The sequence below is a fragment of the Loxodonta africana genome, chromosome 1, assembly GCF_030014295.1.
Source record: "Loxodonta africana isolate mLoxAfr1 chromosome 1, mLoxAfr1.hap2, whole genome shotgun sequence".
In the NCBI taxonomy this organism is placed as follows: domain Eukaryota; kingdom Metazoa; phylum Chordata; class Mammalia; order Proboscidea; family Elephantidae; genus Loxodonta; species Loxodonta africana.
In genome coordinates this window covers 80164284-80178109 of record NC_087342.1, presented here as the reverse complement: position 1 = coordinate 80178109, position 13826 = coordinate 80164284, and the positions used below count along the sequence as shown (strand labels likewise).

Here is a 13826-nt window from a genome sequence, read left to right as displayed (position 1 = left end):
CCATTCCTCACACTCACTCCTCCTTGCATTCTTTTTCAGACAGGTGTCTTTCTACTATGGTAATAACTTAATCTATGAAGTTAATAATTTATCTACTTAACTAAGCGGTGGTGTGTCTGAGCGGTCTAAGGCGCTGGATTAAGGTTTCTGTCTCTACGAGGACATAGGTTCGAATCCCACTGCTGACAGCTGCATTGGTAAACCCTGGTGGCGTAATTTAAGAGCTATGGCTGCTAACTGAAAGGTTGGCAGTTTGAATCCACGAGGCGCTCTTGGAAACTCTATAGGGCACTTCTACCCTGTCCTATAGGGTCGCTATGAGTCGGAATCAACTCAGTGGCGACGGGTTTGGTTTTTTTTGTTTAATCTATGCATTCCGGGCACATGTCCTCTCCATCCAAGATTTGGATTTTATCCATCATATCTGGATTAACAGTAGCACCACATCGGGAATTTGTGAATTCTCCAGGCACAGGGATACTTTATAAAGAGCGAGTTTGTTTTGAAGTTTGTGCCCAACCCACGAAGGGCTTCTCTTGTTCTTTCCTCATTAAGGAAATAATTTTCTCTAAAAAGAGATGTTTTAAAGACAGAAGTGCCCATCTTTCACCTCTCTCTTTTGACTTCTGACTTCCGTCTCTTCAAAACCAGAGCTACGGCATCGCGGAGGCAAAACTACATTTTCAAACCCAGGTGCTGGACACAGGCGTTTGCAAGAGCGTGTCTGTACTTGTCGCTCTTCGTTTCAGTCTAATCCAGCCGTTGCTGTCGAGCCGATCCCGACCTCATAAGGTTTCCAAGGAGTGAACTGTAAGCCTTTCGGTTAGCAGCCATACTTACTAACGAAGGCATCACCAGGGCTCCTGTTTCGGTCAAGTACCGTGAATTAGTTAACCTCTAGTCTTCTTTCCCCACCTGGATCTTCATTCTTTCGCAGCACTTATGGAACTCTTCTTTCTATTCCCCTGTACTATCTTTTGTGCCTTTCTGTAAGCTTCATAGGCAGAGAAGAACGACGTTTCAAGAAGACAATCAAAAGGCTTAACAGAACTTTGAATCCCGAGACTCTCCCTCGTGGTGGACTGAACTGACAGACTTTTAGGCAGTTGGCTAAAAGCAGTCCTTGAAGAAGCCAAAAGCTGTTGGCAGATCTCAGAGTCTTTTGGTTAGAATGCTTTTTTTTTTTTCATTTTCCTGTCATAGCTGTGAGGCCTGATGCAATTCAGGAACACAAGAATTGAACATAATGGATTTTGACTTGCAAAAACTGACCTTTTAATATGCCTACAGACCATGCTGGAAGTCAGTATTATGAATTGTTCTGATGATTTTCTTGTAACAGGGGGTATAGCTCAGTGGTAGAGCACGTGCTTAGCATGCACGAGGCCCTGGGTTCAATTCCCAGTACCTCCAAGTGTAATTTCCCTTTCTCACTGACTGGCACTTGACTCTGGTCAGATTTGTTTCAGACTTCTCCCATTTTTCTCCTCCTGAATATCTTTTCTTGTGTTTTTCCTACTCACAGAAAGGATAAATTGCTTGATAGTTACTCTCTTGAACAGTTCTGGACACTCTTTGGGCCTCCCAACCTAACTGCTTAAGAACAATGACGTAGGGAGGAACTGGAATAAAAGAAGGTGCTCACTCAGGACCTGCTGATGGTGAAGCAACAAGATCCCACCGTGTCACAGACCACCTGTTCTCCTTTACTACAATTTCTCATTATTATTAAGAAGTAGGGAAGAAAAAGACAGATGGAAAGTCGGGGGAAGTGACTGTTGGACAACTTCCTTTTGAGTCTTCTTTTTTCCCTCACCTGTGCCTGTGTCAATGAACAAATAGCAGTTTCAGGAGGAAGGTTTCCATCTGCTTTTCTTTTTCCCATTCCTTCTACACTTCCACACCTACCCATATAATCTTGGTCAGCAAACAAACAACAACCTGTTGCATCAAGTGGGTTTCAACTCATAGTGACCCTACAGGACAGAGTAGAACTGCCCCACAGGGTTTCCAAGGAGTGCCTGGTGGATTTGAACTGCCAGCCTTTTGGTTAGCAGCTATAGCTCTTAACCACTATGCCACCAGGTCTTCCTGGTCAGCAAAATGTCAGTCCAATCACCAGTCATGGAGATCTGTGATCCCAACCACAGAGATCTGTGATCCCAACTCTTTGTTAACCGTGAAGTGTTTGGATGCTATCCAGAGGAAAGGGATTTCTCAGGAAACCTTAAGTCTTCCAGCATCCACAGTTGAAAAATTATTTCCAGAGGTGGAAAGAGCTGCTAAGCTCTCTTAAAACCACAGAAGTCTTGAGCAAAAAGAGCTGCATGCTCCTATTGGAAAAACACCCATAGTCCATTTTCCTTAGGAGGAAGGGAACTTTCTGACTTCCTGCCTTGTAGAGAGAACAGAGGGGACATAGGCAACCCTGGTAGTCTCAAAGTACTTCTTTGGCCATCCATATTTTGTGCATCCTAAAGACCTAGTTCCGAACCTTCTTTCACCTTCTCTTCTAGTTCTTCCACACCCAAACCCACTTCCCTTCTCTTATCTTCCCCTTCATATTCTTCATCCCATTATGTGTCACCTTCACCTTTCCTCTCCCTGTCCCCATTTATCCTGTCTCCAGTGCTTCCTACTAGTAAAATTTTAACCTTTTGGTTAGCAGCCAAGCTCTTAACCACTGTGCAACCTAGGGCTCCAAATCTTACTCCAACGACAAGTGGGGAAAAGAAGAAACGACGAGTGTGGGATTCAAACCCACGCATGCAATGCACAATGGATTAGCAGTCCATTGCCTTAACCACTCGGCCACCTCGTCAGGAATAAAGGGAAAGAGAATCAAAGAGAAGGAAACTTAGACACTCAGTTTTGCCCTGAAATAATTTAGAGATCTGCATATCTGGAAGTAGCCAGTGGAGAGCCTCACTAGGGGGCTTTGTGGATTAGTTGATTAAAAAAAAAAAAAAAAAAACTGTCTGCAGGGCCCTTTCAAGCACCTCCCCCTCCCCCATCTGTCTTTCTCTTTAATAATAGTACAAAATGGGAGCTTAATGTGCACGATTTTGTTTTGGGTGATTGAAGAGATTTTGTTAGCATTTGGTTCTTCTTTTCTTCCCTTTTTTGTCATACTCCTTCTACCGTCACAGTCACCTTAAGGGATATAGAAGCTCATAGCATAGAAATGAAAGAGCATTGAAGGAAGTCCATTGAGTTGTCTTTTTCCTGTCTATGTGTGCAGAAAGTGAATGGAAAATATTAGGAGAAGCGAATCTGTATTCCCTCAAGATTGGTTTTAAACAGTGTTGAAGCAAAGAAAAAGTGTAGATGTACGGAGGATGGAAGCCAGGGCCACATACATGCAAAGCGTGTGCTCTACCTGAGATTCACGCTCCTTGAGCATTGGGGTAGTGTTGGTCAGTGTTAAGAGGCATCAGCAGCTGCTTTAGGCAGGAGGTGCTCAGGAATCAGTGGAGGATACTGATTCTTTATAGGGCTTGAAAGGCAAGGCAGAGGATTGGAAACATGTTGGATAAATAGCCACAAGAGGTTTCCATGGTGGCTTTTTTACAACCTGGAGTTGTTAAAAGTCTCTGTCTTCTATTATGGGTGTGAAAGAATCAAGTCCCCATTTTCAGCTCTTGATTTCCTCAATAGTTGACTTAACCTGAGGCACAAAGCTAAAAAAATTAATATTTTGGCCATGTAAAAGCCTTCACTATATTTGCTGTTTGCTCGATCAGAATGTATGTGTCAGATTTGATGTAGGAAAGCAATGGCAAAAGAACACCCGATAGTGATGTACTCTGCATTTCATTCTAAGGGTCTTTTCTACTCGAGATATCAGGTAACTCAAGGGCCCTACGAACAGTCCAGAAAAGAATTCATAAGACATGAACAAAACAGCAGCTTCAGGATTTAGAAAAGGTGAATTATAAGAGTAAGATAGAAGGTAAATAGACAGGATTTAAAGAACAAAAGTGAATGAAGCATTTATTCATTAAAAAAAATTAAGTCATTCTCAAACAGAAGTAGGTACAGAAAAGGGAGTTCTGAAAAATTATGGTTGGAGGGGCATGGGGGAAAGCCTGGAAGAGGGAGAAGATAAACTCATATGAGATTCAAGATATCTTGGAACACACCTGTAAGAATGTTACACAGTGAACTCGGATAGTGCTCTGGTCTCCAGCCTTGGATTTATGAGTGATCAGTGAACACCTGCATGTAGAGGTTGAATAAAGACTGAAAAAATGTACTTTGAGATTTGGGTGTTAGAAATTCATTTGTGATACTTGTGGAAAACAAATAAGCTTGCCCCAAGACTGGTCTAGAACCCTGAGATTTATCATGGTGAAAACTCAATTCTCTGAACTACATAAGAAAATATTAAAAAAAAAAAATCATTTCCTGGTACCAGATTTCTAGTGCCTGTTAGCCTTTTCTCATCATAGTTTGCACAAATATGAGCCTTTGCGAATACTTATAAAAATAACACTGAGTCTTTTTCAGAATTGGCAGAACATGGTTTGTCTGTCAGACTTGTTCTTTCACTTGGCTCATGGGATTTGTACAAAAAGAACAAGGAACAGTGTGTGGTAGGTTTCACTTAAGGAGAAAACTAGAGTGTCATACACAAAACTGATGGGAATGTGTATATGTTTGCCTGTGTGTCTGTGTATGTGTGTGTAAATACTGGGTGGTGTCTTGGCTGTTTGATGCTGTAGAAGCAGTATGTGTAATGTCAAGCAACCCTCATTACAGTATCATTCAGAATAGTTTCACTGTCCTAAATATGTCTGTGCTCCACTATTCATCCCTCCAAACCTCTCTGAACTGCTGGCAGCCACTGATCTTTTTACTGTCTAAAATTTCGTCTTTTCTAGAATGTCATGTATTTGGAATAATACAATATGTAGCATATCAGACTAACTTCTTTCACTTAGCAATATTCATTTAAGATTCCTCCGCCGCTTTTCATAGCTTGAAAGCTCAGTTGTTTTTGTTGCTGAATAATACTCCATTATATGGATGTGCCACAGCTTATTTACTCATCTGTTTAAGGACATCTTGATTGTTTCCAATTTTTGGCAATTATCAGTAAAGCTGCTATAAACATTTGTGGGCAGGGTTTTGGTGGACATAAACGTTTACTTCACTGGGTAAATAACTAGATGCACAACGGCTGAATCATATATTTATGTATGCCTATGTGTCTGTATGGGCTGTACATTGGCCCTGATGGACTTGTTCTAATTTTCTTCAACTTCATCTTGAACTTCCATATGAGCAATTGATGGCCTGTTCCACAGTGATCCCCTGGCCTTGTTCTGACTAATGACATTTAGCTTTACCGTCATCTCTTTCCACAGATATAGTTGACTTGATTCATGTGTATTGCGTATGGTGAGGTCCACATGTATGGTTGCCGTTTATGTTGTTGAAAAAAGGTATTTGCACTGAAGAATTAATTGGTCTTTCAAAATTTTATCATGCAATCTCCGGGACCGTTACTATTACCATATTTTCCAACAACCAATCCTTCTTTGTTTCCAACTTTCACAATCCAATCACCAGTAATTATTAATGTGTCTTGACTGCATTTTTGATCAATTTCAGACTCAAAAATTGGTAAAAATCCTCAATTTCTTCACCTTTGGCATTAGTGGTTTGTCCATAAATTTGAATGACAGTTGTATTAACTGGTCTACCTTGTAGGCAAATGGATAGTATCCTATCACTGACAGCATTGTACTTAAGGATAGACCTTGAAATGTTCTTTTTGGTGATGAATGCAACCGCATACCCTCTTCAAATTGTCATTCCCAACATAGTAGGCTATGTGATTGTCCGTATCAAAATGTCCAATACTGTCCATTTCAGCTCACTAATGCCTAAGATATTGATCTTGATGCATTCCATTTCAATTTTGACATCTTCCAATTTTCCTAAATTCGTGCCTCCTATATTCCACATTCCAATTATTAATGAACATTCGTACATGTTTCTTCTTGTTTTGAGTTGTGCCACATCAGCAAATGAAGGTCCTAGGAGATTGACTCCATTCACATCATTAAGGTTGACTGAACTTTGAGGAGGCAGTTTATCCCCAGTCATATTTTTTTTGCCTTCCAACATGAGAGGCTCATCTTTCACCACTATATCAGACAATGTTCTGCTGCTAGTCATAGGTTTTCACTGGCAAATTTTTTCAGAAGTAGACTGCCAAGTCCTTCTTCCTAGTCTGTCTCAGTCTGGAAGCTTAGGTGAAATCTGTCCCCCAAGGGTGACTCTGCTGGTATTTGAAATACCAGTGGCAAAGTTTCCAGTGTCACAGCAACATACAATACTACGGCATGACAAACTGACAGACATATGATGGAAAATCTCAAGAAGAGATTTGACACATTGAACATGAATGGACAAAGACTAGACAAGTTCCAGAATGACATCAAGGGCATCATACATGAAGAACGCAAGGGGTCATTAAAAAAGAGAGGAAAGAAAGAAAAGACCAAAATGGATGTCAGAAGATACTCTGAAACTTGCCCCTGAACACAGAGTAGGTAAAGTGAAAGGAAGAAATAATGAAATAAAAGAGCTGAACAAAGGATTTCAAAGGGTGGCTCAAGAAGCCAAAGTAAAGTATTATAATGAAATGTGCAAAGACCTGGCATTAGAAAACCAAAACCGAAGAACACACTCAGCATTTCTCAAGCTGAAAGAATTGAAGAAAAATTCAAGGCTTAAGTTGCAATATTGAAGAATTCTACAGGGAAAATAATAAATGGTGTAGGAAGCATCAAAAGAAGATGGAAAGAATACACAGGGTCATTGTCCCAAAAAGAATTGGTCAACATTCAACCATTTCTGGAGGTAGTATATGATCAAGAACCTACGCTACTGAAGGAAGAGATCCAAGCTGTTTTGCAGGCATTGGCGAAAAACAAGATTCCAGGAATTGACAGAATTCCAATTGAGATGTTTCAAGCAGATGCAGTGCTGAAGGTGCTCACTCATCTATGCCAAGAAATTTGGAAGACAGCTACCAGGCCAAACAGCTGGAAGAGATCCAAATTTGTGCCCATTCCAAAGAAAAGTGATCCAGCAGAATGCAGAAATTATTGAAGAATGTCATAATACAACATACAAGTAAAATTTTGCTGAAGATCATTCAAAAGAAGTTGCAGCTGTACATCAACAGGGAACGGCCAGAACTTCAAGAAGAATTCAGAAGAGGATGTGGAAGGGGAGATATCATTGCTTATGTCAGATGGATCTTGGCTGAAAGTAGAGAATACAAGATGTTTACCTGTGCTTCACTGACTATGCAAAGGCATTCAACTATGTGAATCATAACAAATTATGGATAACGTTGTGAGGAATGGGAATTCAAGAACACTTAATTATGCTCATAAGGAACCTCTACACAGACCAAGAGGCATTCGTTTGAACAGAACAGGGGGATAATGCCTGGTTTAAAGTAAAGAAATGTGTGTCAGTGTTGCATCCTTTCACTATACTAATTCAAACCATATGCTAAGCAAATAATCCAAGAAACCAGACTACATGGAGAAGAAGGAGGTACCAGGGTGGGAGGAAGACTCATTAACAACCTGTGATATGCAGATGACACAACTTTCCTAACTGAAAATGAAGAGGACATGAAGCACTTACTGGTGAAGACCAAAGATCACAGCCTTCAGTATGGATTACATATCAACATAAAGAAAACAAAAATGCTCAGGATCGGATCAATAAGCAACATCATGATAAATGGAGAAAAGATTAAAGCTGTCAAGGATTTCATTTTACTTGGACCCACAACCAACACCCATGGAAGCAGCAGTCAAGAAATCGAACAATGCATTACACTGGGCACATGTTCTGCAAAAGACCTCTTTAAAGTGTTAAAAAGCAAAGATTTCATCTTGAGGACTAAGGTGCACCTGACCCAAGCCATGGTGTTTTCAATTGCCTCATATGCATGTGAAAGCTGGACAATGAATAAGGAAGACTGAAGAAGAATTGATACCTTTGAATTATAGTGTTGGTGAAGAACGTTGAATATACATACCATGGACTGCCAGAAGAACAAAGAAATTTGTCTTGGAAGAAGTACAGGCAGAATTCTCCTTAGAAGCAAGGATGGGGAGACCTCATCTCACATACTTTGGACCTGTTATCAGGATGGACCATTCCCTGGAGAAGGACATCATGCTTGGTAAAGTAGAGGGTCAGTGAAAAAGAGGAAGACCCTTAACAAAGTGGATTGACACAGTGGCTACAACAAAGAGCTCAAGCATGACAACGCTAGTGAGAATGGTACAGGACTGGGCAGCATTTCATTTTGTTGTACATAGGGTCACTATGAGTCAGAACTGACTCCACAGCATCTGACAACCACATGTTTATGTTAGTCTACATTTAGCTTTGTAAGAAACTGCTAGGCTATCTTCCAAAGTAGCTGTACTATTTTGCATTTTCCCAGTAATGAATGAGAGTTCCTGTAGCTCCACATCCTTGCCAGCATGTGATGTTGTCAGTATTAGGATTTTAGCCATTCAAATAGCTGTGTAGAAGCCCTGGTGGGGTAGTAGTTAGGAGCCTGGCTGCTAACCAAGATGCTGGTAGTTCAAACCACCAGGTGCTCCTTGGAAACCCTATGGAGCCTTTCTCTGCCCTCTGGGATCACTATGAGTCGGAACTGACTCAACAGCAGCTAACAAGAACTGCAACAGTAGGTATGTAATGGTATCGCATCATTGTTTTAATTTGTAATGCCCTAGTGGGATGTGGGAGTCCCTGGGTGGTGGAAATGGTTGAATTTTTGGCTACTAACTGAATGATTGATTAATTGGTGGTTTGGAGCCACACAGAGTTGCCTCAGAAGAAAGGCCTGGAGATCTACTTCCACTAAAAACCATCTGAAGCACATTCTACTCATGGGGGAATTGTTTTTTTTTTTTTTTTTTTAAGACATATGCCACCTGTATATCTTCCTTGCTGGGGTATCTCTTCAGATATTTTACCCACTTTCTAATTGGGTTGCTTGTGTTTTTATTGTTGAGTTTTAGGAGTTCTTTGTATATCTTGGAAACCCTGGTGGTGTAGTGGTTAAGCGCTACTGCTGCTAATCAAAGGGCTGGCAGTTCAAATCCGCCAGGTGCTCCTTGGAAACTCTATGGTGCAGTTCTACTCTGTCCTATGGGGTCGCTATGAGACGGAATTGACTCGACCGCAGTGGGTTTGGGCTTGGGCTTGGGCTTGGCTTGTATATCTTGGATCCACCACAATGACCAGGTACCAACGAATTGATTATGACTCATGGCAGCCCCGTGTGTAGCAGAGTACGGCTTGGACTCAATTCCTTCCTCAGATATGACTTTTGCCTCGTGTATTTTGATGCTCTGTTGTTAGCTGCATACACATTCAGGATTGTTATGTCTTCTTGGAGATTTGACCCTTTAATCATTATGTAACCCCTTCTTTATTTTTGATAATTTTCCTTGCTCTGAAATCTGACTTGCCTGACATTAATATAGCAGCTCCAGCTTTCTTTTGATTAGTGTTAGTATGGTATCTTTCTCCATCTTTTTACTTTTAATCTATCCATGTTTTTATGTTTAAAGCGGATTTCTTGTAAACAACATGTAGGTTTTAATCCACTTGGATAGTCTGTCTTTTAAATGTTATTGTAATAGTTAATGTTATGTGTCAACTTGGCTAGGATGTGATTCTCAGTAGCTTGGCATGTGCTCTTCTATAATTTAGTTACCTTCCATTTTGTGATCTGATGTGAGCAACCAGTTGGTTGAAAGAGGAATTTCCTTGCAGTGTAGCCTGTCTCCAGTACATAAAGGGATGTTGTGGCAAAATTCACTCTCTCTAGACCCTTTACTCTTCTCAGCACCTGACCTCCAGTCTTTGGACCTATGCCTGCAGAAGTCTCTAGGCTGCTGCTTGACTAGCAGATTTTGGATTTGACAGCCCCTGCAACCCTATGAGGTGTCAGAGATTTTCAGCCTGCTACCAGACCCATGGATTTGTGACTTGCCAGTCCCCACTATTACAGGAGCCATTTCCTTTAGGTGAATTTCTCTGTATATATTTGTCATGGATTGAAATATGTCCCCACAAAAGTGTGTGTATCAACTTGGTTAGGTCATGATTCCCAGTATTGTGTGGTTGTCCTCCATTTTGTGATTGTAATTTTATGTTAAGACCATTAGGTTGGGATTGTAACACCACCCTTACTCAGGTCACCTCCCTGATCCAGTGTAAAGGGAGTTTCCCTGGGATGAGATAAAAGGAAAGAGAAGCAAGCAGAGAGTTGGGGACCTCATACCACCAAGAAAGCAGCACAGGGAGCAGAGCGCGTCCTTTGGACCCGGGGTCCCTGTGCCTGAGAACCTCCTTGACCAAGGGGAGATTGAGGACAAAGACCTTCCTCCAGAGGTGACAGAGATAGAGAAAGCCTTCCCCTGGGGCCGATGCCCTGAATTTGGACTTGTAACCTACTAGACAGTGAGAAAATAAATTTCTCTTTGTTAAAGCCATCCACTTGTGGTATTTCTGTTGTGGCAGCACTAGATGGCTGAGACAATATTTTTATGCATGTTTCGCTGGTTTTGGTCCTCTAGAAAACCCAGACTAAGATACATATATTTAAATCATTTGCATTTAAAGTGATAGCAATACTGTTTAATTAATATCTACCATATTAGCAACTGCTTTCTAGTCATTGCCCTGGTTATTTGCTTCTTTGTCTGTTTCTTTTGCCTTCTCTAGTTTAATTGGGCATTTGGGCATTTTGCATGACTGGATTTTTTGCCCTTTCTTAGCTGCTCCTCGAAAACCCTATGGGACAGTTATACTCTGTCCAGTTTGGAATCAACATGATGGCAAGGGGTTTGGTTTAGTTTTATTTATTGTTGTTTTAAACAAATTGTTACCTGTTGTCACTTAAAAGTAAGAAGAATAAGAGATGAAAAATGTCACTTACCACTTTGTAGAAGACCTCAGGAATGTGTAAATGAAGCAGAGGATGATAAAAATATGTATATATACAGCCTGATTGGAGTTGAAAAATATCAGTAAAAATTGTAGTGAAAGATGATACAGATGTTAATGTAACTTTTCTCACATAGTTCCATGTTGGATAGATGTAGAGTAAAACTGTGAGAGCTGCACTTGATGGGACTGCCTCGTTTTTCCTGGTCTTGAAAGTTTTCTGCCTTTGACAGGGTGCAGTGTCACCACTTTTCTATCTCTCTTTTTAGTGGAAAATATTTGAGTGTTTCTTCTATGACAGGTTTCTGCCTTACACTGGTTCTGGTTTTTGCAGGTTTTACTGTATTATCCTCAGTTCTGTTAGAATCCCAAAGCCTTGGGTTGCAATTGTCCTGTAATAAAGTGAATCATAGTAATTCTAGAAAACTACACATGACTGCCAAACCCAGGATTGAGCTAGGGATCTCCAGATCATCGGTCTATCCTCTCCCAACTAAGCTATTTCAGCTGCCTGAAAGTACCTGTTTTAGCCATTCTTTCAAAATTTTACTTAACTTTTATTTGCAATGCCCTTGTGTTTTTGAACACCTAATCTTAATGTATCCAATATAATCTACTCTCTAATCCAAAATTATATGGGCTCCTTTGCCACCCATGTCTGAAAATAACATTCAGTTTTTTGAGAGGGGATGAGTTCATAGAGGATGAGGAAGACAAAAAAGGGAGGAATATGTAAAACAGAATGAAGCTTTTCTGCTTGTTCCCCTCTGCATATTCCAGGCTCTAAACACTGCTCAGAAAACCAAGTGAATTTCAAATGAAAGGACAGAGCCTATTCTTTCTCTCTTCTTTCAGTCCTTCTTTTCCTGTCATGCTCCTCAATGATGCTGGAAAAGGGAAGAGAGGATTATTGAGCACAATAACATGGGAGCAAGCTTTTTGCTTCTGATGGAGAAATCTTGAATAAGCCATTCTGTTTTCTCCATTTCCTTCTTTGTTCCTTGTCTTCCTTGTGCTGACACAGCTGCCCTGGGTGGCGAGGAGACACAGGCTGTAGAAAATGGGAAACAATTCAAGGCAATCCATCAGGTAATGTGTTTATCTCCACATGAGTATGCAAAAAAGGTGTTTTAAAAAGGAGGAAAGTACAAAAGTGTTGGGAATTGGTTTCAAACCTTCTCAAGATTAGGATAGACTCTCATCGGGCCATGCCTCTCTCACTACAAAGACATCATGAAGATCCTCCTTAAAATATCACCTATATTTATAAGGGGTCTTCGCAGATTCGATAGTTGGCCAGAGAGAAAAACCCACTGTTTCAAATCTCACTATTTCTTAAGCCTTTAAACTATGTTCTCTTAACTGCTATACCAGGAAATACTTAAGGAGATCATAGACCAAATAACACTGTTTCTGCTGCTAGGACATTTCATTCCATCAGCCTGCTCTGAAGTCCCCTTCTTAATAAACCACCTGGTGACATTTTTCACAACGACAAGGAAAGATCTATGATGGAACTTCTGTATTTTCAACTTCCCTGCTCTTTCTCCACCTTTTCTTTTTTTCTCTTCTTACAAAGTTTTTCAAGCCCTCTTCTCTTGAAGAAGGAGCCTTGGTGGCACAGAGGCTAAGAGCTTGGGTGCTAACCAAAAGGTCTGCAACTCAAATCCAAATCCACCAATAGCTCCTTGGAACCCCTATGGGGCAGTTTTACCCTGTTCTATAGGGTCGCTATGAGTTTGGTTTTTTTCTCTTTAAGAAGAGGAGATTGCTGCAGTTGTTGTTAGGTGCCATCAAGTGGCTTCCAACTTATAGAGACCCTATGTACAACAAAAAGAAATACTGTCCAGTCCTGTGCTGTCCTCACAGTCGTTATTATGCAGCTACTGCATCAATCCACCTCAGTGAGAGCCTTTCTCTTTGTTGGTGAACCTCCAACTTGCTTGCCGATAATGAAGGGGACTTAAAGTACCTGGGATCCAGGTAGTCTGTAGTCAGCAGAAATCAAACCTGTGCAGGACACCCCAGTGCATTTCTAGTCCATCCCCTGAACCTCTAGGACACAACTACAGTTGACTTTCTTATAGCCTTTTTTCCCACTAGGAACTGGACCTGTGCCCCTTGCAGCCACTTCCAAAGCTGGTCTGGTGGGCTGCAACCACTGGACCTTACTAATTATAAGGCAAGTGCAAAGTAAAAACACATTGACATAATACCCCCTTCACCAAAATGGGTTAAGATAAAAGAACTGAAAATATCAAGTGTTGCTGATGATATGGAACAACTGAAAATTTCATACATTGCTGATGACACTATCAACTGGCACATCCATACTTGTACATTATTTAGAAATATTGCCTAGAACAAAACATATTTATAACCTATAACCCTGAAACTCCACAGCTGCATTTAGACCAAGAAAAATGAATGCTTATTGCCCTTGAAAGATATGTACGAAAATGTTCATAGCAGCATTAGTTTTATATGACGACATAGTGGATAATTGCTGTGCCTGTTAACCAAGAGGTCGGCAGTTCTAATCTGCCAGGCACTCAGTGGAAACTCTATGGGGCAGTTCTACTCCGTCCTATAGGGTTGCTATGAGTTAGAATCAACTCGATGGCAGTGGGTTTGGTTGTTTTTTTTTTTTTTTTTGGTATGTACATCAACAGCAAAACAGATGAAAAAATTGTGGTGTACAGTATTAGTACAGTGGAATATGACAGCAATAAAAAAGAACTACTGCTATTAGACACAAGATGGGTGTAAAAAAATTATGCTGAATGATTCTATAGTCAAATGAACACATGTTGTAT

At 40.6% G+C, this 13826-nt stretch overlaps 2 non-coding genes across 2 annotated transcripts; one reads left to right on the top strand and one right to left on the bottom strand.

The window, feature by feature from the left end:
* Window positions 1-1341: 1341 nt before the first annotated feature.
* Window positions 1342-1413, top strand: TRNAA-AGC (transfer RNA alanine (anticodon AGC)). The gene has a single exon. It is a non-coding gene; the product is annotated as a tRNA-Ala (tRNA).
* A 1326-nt stretch (window positions 1414-2739) lies between these two features.
* TRNAS-GCU (transfer RNA serine (anticodon GCU)) lies at window positions 2740-2821 on the bottom strand. The gene has a single exon. It is a non-coding gene; the product is annotated as a tRNA-Ser (tRNA).
* Window positions 2822-13826: the final 11005 nt, after the last annotated feature.